The following is a 7,500-nucleotide window of genomic DNA, read 5'->3' as shown; positions in this document are numbered from 1 at the left end:
ACCTCATGCTGATATGAAATCGCACTACCGTTCAAGAAGCTCTTGAACATTCATAATAAACAAGCGGAAAATGGAGCCAATGCTAAAAGGAAACACTGCTGCAGTAGTTGTGATCATCTCAACAAACGCCTTTCAAGGCTCAAATGTCATTTAAGATGTCAAACTATGGAAGAGCAATTATAGATACACGAAGATATCAAGCTCTATAAGGAGCAAGCAGACACCATACATACATATATTTACAGACACACACACACACACACACACACACACACACACACACACACACACACACACACACACACACACACACACACACACACATACACTAGAATTATTTCTAGAAAAATAGAGACAAAGCAAATATTGAAATGAAATTTGGATAGCATCATTAATAATAGTTACATAAGGAACTTGCAAATTTTACAGTTCCATTTAGAGTTTTTAAATTCGGAGCACGTGTCAACCAATATTTTTCTTTGCTTTAAACTCCAAGCTTTTCCAGGCTGTCACTTAGAATTTTCCTAACACAACGAAGCGCACTAATAATTAATATTATAAATTTGAATTTATAATCAGAGTAGAACTTTAGGTATCGAATCATGTCCAAAACTTTTCTTCTTTGTGATTTGAGAAGGGTTGTTCATATCTGATGGATAGTTGACTTTTCTGACAATACACAGTTGTTTTTTTTTCAGTCCCAAACAGCTAAATCAAGTCTTTTATGTTTGATAGGTACAGGTGTTCATGAGAATATTCCACCAATATTTCTTGCGTTAATAAGAGAGGTGTTGTCTATATTTATCTTGAGACCGACCGGATGGGTCGCTATATTATTTCAGCAACATCATATCGCAGTATGATGTATTATCCTGATAATATTTGGGCAGATGCTAGAAGAATACTATTCCCACTAGTAAAGAAAGACATTATCAACTTTTATGACTGCATTGTGGGTATTTAAGGGTTTTCTCTCTCTTATTTATTAGTTATTTCGTAGTTATCACCTGCTCCTGTACTGGAAAAACTTAACCTTCGAGATGTGACGTGATGCAATGGTCACGAATCCAAGGGAGGTTGCATTTCATGTTAATATCACCATCCTTTTAGGGTAGCGAGCTGACAGAATCGTTAGCACGCCGAGCAAAATACTTCGTGGTATTTCGACCGTCCATACGTTCTGAGTTCAAATTTCGCTGAAGTCGACTTTACCTTTCATTATTTGGAGTCGATAAGTAAGTTACATGTGAACACTGGGGTTGATGGAATCGACTTTCTCTCTCCCCCGAAATTGCTGGCCTTGTGCCAAAATTTGAAATCAATATTACCATCTTTTCCTAGTTTACGGAAACATACCCATGCAAAACTTTTAGTCGAGGTCCCTGTTGAGATATGGGAGCTCTGCATTTCTGGGTTCAAATGGGAGGTCATCAGAAAGTGTTTCTTGAGGAGTTCACAACAGGCCCGCAGCATGCTATTCATTTCATTTTTGGTTACTTGGATGATGTATTTATTTTAGCTGTTGTTGTTTCCTAGATATTATCTGAGTGATACCAGATAGCAATCAGCTCTTTATTTTCTGGTAAACCATGTCAATATCAATGTTTCTTTGGAGATTTGAAATTGATGTCTTGCGGATTTTCTTTTCTATGTGGTGGATTTTCTCTTTTGACCAATGCAGTATCCCAAATATTAGTATCAGTCATGGTACTGCAAATGCATTGAAAGATAATGTTTTAAAATACAAGCTCCAATTGTCATGTACGTTTTGGTCTAGTATGCACACACATATACACACACAGACACACAGGCACACAAACACACACACACACACACACATACACACACGCGCACACACACACACGCACACATGAATGAGTGATGAAAAAATACCCAAAGTACTCATGCACAGCCAGCTTGATATAAGGACAAGCTGAAGAGTAACCTTTTAGCAATGAAGATAGCTCACAACACTTTTGAGTGAACAGCCTTGGAACGAACAAAAGAGAGATCGTTGTGACAAAATAGTATTAGAAACTTTGTTGCAAGCAGCATTAACAGGCTTTGCAGCTGCAATTATACTACCTGCACTGACCTGTAATCCTCATATTTGCAGCATCTGTGGCCTTCTTTGCAAATCATTGGTGGGACTTAAATGTCACATTCGACATAAGCATTATGACTGACAAACAAAGAGAAGGTTGAAGGATTCTCATATGTCGAAACTGATGGGAGTGTCCATCGTCATATATACATATGTGTGGGAAGAAGCTTGCTTCCCAGCTACCTGGTTCCAGGTTTAGTCCTACTGCGTGGTACCTTGGGCAAATGTCTTCTACTATAGCGTCGGGCCTACTAAAGCCTTGTGAGTAGATTTGGTAGACGGAAACTAAAAAGCCCGTCGTATACACACCCACACACACACACACACACACACACATGTAAGTATGTATGTGCTAACATATTTGTGTGTATATGTGCATGCATCTATGAATATATATCCATGTGCATCACTATACAGAAAGCTAATGGGAAAATACTTAGTACATAGAGTTGATGATCGTAATAATTTTTACAGTTGTTTATTCTGAGCTATTTATAAGAACTCAAATCTTTATTTATAATTTCAGTTTTGAAAATCGTAGATATGCTTAAAGCTTGCCTTATGAATATTAAAATTTTAACATTTAAGTGTAAATATAAATTGGGCGGTTGAACAAAACATCGCGTATGGGAAAGATAAATTCAAAGAAAAAAACAGAATGTAGACAGAGAGAAAGGATGATTATAAAAGAAAAGGAGATAGAGAGAGGAAAGAGTTAGAGGAGAGAGACAAGAGAAAACATACAATATAAAGATAAAGAATAATATATCAGAGATATGAAAGTACAGGAGAAAAGTAGTACATGATGAAAAGGGGATATTTTGCTGCACGATACGTATCGAAATATATTAAAATGCCTAAACCTCAACTTTACCATCCTTAATAACTGCATCAACAACAAACGCACGATGTGCATTGTTCCAAACAATAACGGTAAATGCTTTACCGTTTGTAGAAGAAGGATTCTACAAAAAGAAGAATTCTTCTTTTTGTTTTTATTTATCATCATGACTTGAATCGGTACACAACGTGTGCTTGCTGTTGAAACTTTTATGAAGTTCGGTGAAACTGATATATTTTAGCCGTAGCCTGTACAATAAGTTTTATTAGAGAGGTGGGTATGAAAGTAAAATGGAAAAAAATGAAGCAAAGTAATGGAGAGAAGAAAAATAAATAAGAGGAAGAAATAGAAAAAACTGGAAGGGGAAAGAATGTTTGTGATTGAAGGCACAGAGTTATATATTCAGAAGGGACAATCACCGAATCAAAAAGAGGGCTTAACAACTGTATGTTTAATTTACTACGTGTGTTAAACACGCGAACATTATGTGTATAGGTTTTCAAAACACTGAAGCGTAAATATAAATTTTATACTACCTTGAATTATAGTATAATTTTAGATCTTCGGCGCAATTATCTACTGTTTGCAATGCGTCCGTTGAGGGCCACTGAATTAAAGAAAAAAACATTTGAAAGGACATTAAGACTGGAATACTAACGGACAAAATGACGCTTAATTTTTTCTTCAACGTATAAGATGAAAATTATGTTCTCATAGCTATGACATGTGTTGTTAGACATGAGAGCACAAAAACTCTTTTAAGACGCTACTTGGTAAAAAATCTACCGTTAAGTCTTATACGGGCGATAGAGGGACACATTTGATTTCCGGAAGTTATATGATTTTCCAGTTGATGTTTGTGCAACTGTTTGAACGTAGTTACATACGATGGAATTTAATGCCTACCTCCACAGACTGCCTGTGCTTCCGGCAGAGATGCTGTACGAAAAATCAAATAACAGAAATTTTCACACAGTCAAAAGCAATTGTATGTAAGAAAAGGACTTCGCCTGCTTTGAATGATTTACTGTACACGCTGTATAGATACTATAAGTCTACCACAAAGTTCAACAGACTGGAAACATTTCCAGTTGAATTATCTAGGGCGTGACATGCTGCTCTTGAAGGACGCAAACAATGTGGCGCATTCGATAAGATCCAACCTCCTAATCTCCTTGAAAGCAATAACATGTGTAATAAATCTGGCTTTGATGCCGTTCTGGTCCATTTTGGTCAATCGAAAACTTTTGATAGAGTTACCCAGTCCTCAGTACAGCAGGTTTCGGCCCCAGTTTTACAATTAAAGATTATATGGTTCTGTTCATTCAGAAAATTGGTAGATTGGCTAATAGAAAAGACTTCCGCGATGCATAGATCGCATTTGTTGTTATAACCATTATACGGTTTGGCATGGGTAAATATAGACCATTTTAAATTATACCGAATTGTTTTGTTTTAGGTTATGAATTAGCCATAATAAAGAAGTGCTGCTTGTTCTTGCTTGCGATTTGAAGCTAGAATAGTGGTTACCAACTCTGACATTGGAGGTAGTGCTGCACGACCCGATGTATACATAATTGGAATTATCAGTTGATACTGCACATTTGTATACTACATTTTTTGTGAGGCATCTATTATCTAAAGGACAGGAGGTGCGACGCCTACAGATGCATATTATTCTAGAAGGTGCTAGAGTGGAATTTACGGGGTTATGATTATCTAGGCATAACCTGGGGTTATATTCATTAACCGCCGCGGCGTTAGGATTGGAATTTTTCAAGGTGCTGAGAGAGTTGTCTGGCAGATGTCGCTTGAAATAGTTCTCGTATCTAATAGTTCGGTGGTTAGTATAGCGGGGTTGTAAAGTTGGTTAAGGGTATTGGGAGGAGTAGAAGAAATAGGGTCGGTGGTGTGAGATTCGGTATTGGTGAGGAGGTTTAAGAACGCGCTATGGTTAGGGATGGAGATTAGGGTGAGTTGTGTTACTCTGATTAAAGTTAAGTAATTGCTAGCTGTCTAAGTTTCGTATTATGCAGACGTAAGACTGTACCAGAAATTTTAGTTGTGGTGGAGTAGGAAAATTTAATCGATTGCAGATTGAAGATTCTTCTAAGAGAACTAGACTTAGGGAAATATTATTCAAATAGCGCAAAGAAGAGCTTGGGTACTCTGGTCTGAACATTAAAGACAAAGGTGGGATGGAACCAGATAACGTCGCGCGTCATGGTCCGCTTATTCAGGTTTACAGGGTTACCCAGGTAAAAGCTTGAGGTATAAAAATGCGTGCTCGATTTCGATGGACGGAGGCAGATTTAGGATCCGAAATCACACGATGGGAGGAGTTCCTATTAGGTTTGCTCCTGCGGTAAAATTTTTGGGGATAGGAGGAGGTTGGAATACGGGAGATAGTTTGTGTCTTATTCCTTCGTTGTAGGGCGCCATTGTAATATTCAGCGTGTTGCTTGAATATTTCTTTACTGGCAGATAGGGATGAGATCTTATAATAGATCTCCAATCTGTGTATATATATATATATATATATATATATATATATATATATATATATATATATATATATATACGAGCTTTAGGTTAGTTAAAATATATTTGTGACTTATTTCAGCGTCGAAAGGCAAATTCACTATCCATCCATCTATCAGGCAATCTGTCTATCTATCTATCTATCTATCTATCTATCTATTTATCTATCTATTTATCTATCTATCTATTTATCTATCTATCTGTCTGTCTGTCTGTCTGTCTGTCTGTCACGTCATGTACCCCTTTTGGTCCCACTCAGTGGCACTCCACACACGCGGATGGACAGTGTTTCTCTTTTCTATCCATTTCTCTATCCTTCTCCTCCCCCGTCCTTTCTTCTCTACTGTTTGGAAAACCTACTCTACCTATTTCTATCTGCTTCCGTTTGCTTCGCTTGGTAATATCTCCGAAATTAAACATTTTAATGTACAAAAATATAATTCACGTTATTACACATACTGTACATTACTCGTTTAATTCAATTCAGAACTACACAAATGTTTATCATACTGCTTTTATTTTTTTTCAAAGTGTGATAAATTTTAAAGTTGTTAAATGGAAATATATTCACTCTTTCTGTCTGATAACGAATGATTTTGAACACGTAAGTTTAAATAAATTAATCAAAAATAATTAAGACAAATCCTGCTTTTCAAATATAAAATCTACTTGCACTTTTTGACATTTTCCCTTTATTTTCATCTGTATACTACGCCAAATCTACGAGAAGTAAAAGTGAGGAAAATTTCAGATGTTTTCAGTACTGCGTCATGTCAAGAAAATGCAGGACCATCGGAGGTTGCAGAGGTGCAATCCGTTAAAGTATTAACGAATAACCTCTTCCAACATGTCAAGAAGTGCGATCGAAATTTTACATGTCACAAAAACAATTTGTGCTTGGAAAGACATTCAACTTTCCCAAAGATGCAAAGAAACGCACATGCGGCACAGACTGGTTCAAGGATGCCTCATGGTTTCATTATGATATTCAAAATGATGCTCTTATCCGCTGGTTTTGAACTGGTTGTATTTGTTTCGGTATTAAGATTGAAAATATCCACCTTGTTCATAAAACATTTTAGATCTAAATAAATTTCGATCTCGGGCCACTGCACCTGTGTGTTGTATCTCGTCCTTTGATTAATGCCCTCAATGTCCTATGTCCTTAGGTATTTTTGCTATGTATTTTTCTGGTTGTTTTTTTTTGTCATATTATTATTATTGTTATAATAATAATAATAATAATAATTATTATTATTATTATTATTATTTTCATCATTATTATTATTATTATTATTATTATTATTATTATTATTACTATCATCATCATTATTATTAATATTATTATTATTATTATTATTATTATTATTATTATTACTATCATCATCATTACTATTATTATTATTATTATTATTATTATTATTATTATTATTGATACTAAAGCTGCGAGCTGGCAGGATGGTTAGCACACCAGGCAAAATGCTTAGCAGCATTTCGTCGGCTCTACCTTTCATCCTTTCGGAGTCGATAAAATAAGGACCAGTTGAATACTGAGGTTGATGTAATCGATTTACCCCAAACCCCGGAATTGCTGGCCTTGTGCCAGAATTTGAAACCATGATTATTATTGATATCGTTGTTGTTTACGCCATGGTTTGCTGCTTATTTTCACCAATAGAAGAAATAGAGATGAAATCAGGGTAACGGAGATGGTCGCAGTCTTCAAGGTAAATAAATGCTGATGTTAAGTATGTTAGTAGTGGCTGTATTTTCCCGCCGTTGATAACAACAACAACAACGACAACAACAACAATAATAATAATAATAATAATAATAATAATAATAATAGCGCTCGGTAGTGAAGTGAAAGCACGTTATAAAAATAAAACTACTGAATAATAATAATAATAATAATCCTTTCCACTAAAGGCACAACGCCTGGAATTTGTGGGAGGGTGACAGTCGATTACATCGACCCCAGTACTTGACTGCTACTTTATCGACTACTAAAGGA

This window comes from Octopus bimaculoides, chromosome 4 (genome assembly GCF_046866305.1).
Source record: "Octopus bimaculoides isolate indiv1 chromosome 4, ASM4686630v1, whole genome shotgun sequence".
In the NCBI taxonomy this organism is placed as follows: domain Eukaryota; kingdom Metazoa; phylum Mollusca; class Cephalopoda; order Octopoda; family Octopodidae; genus Octopus; species Octopus bimaculoides.
This window is presented reverse-complemented; position numbering follows the sequence as displayed.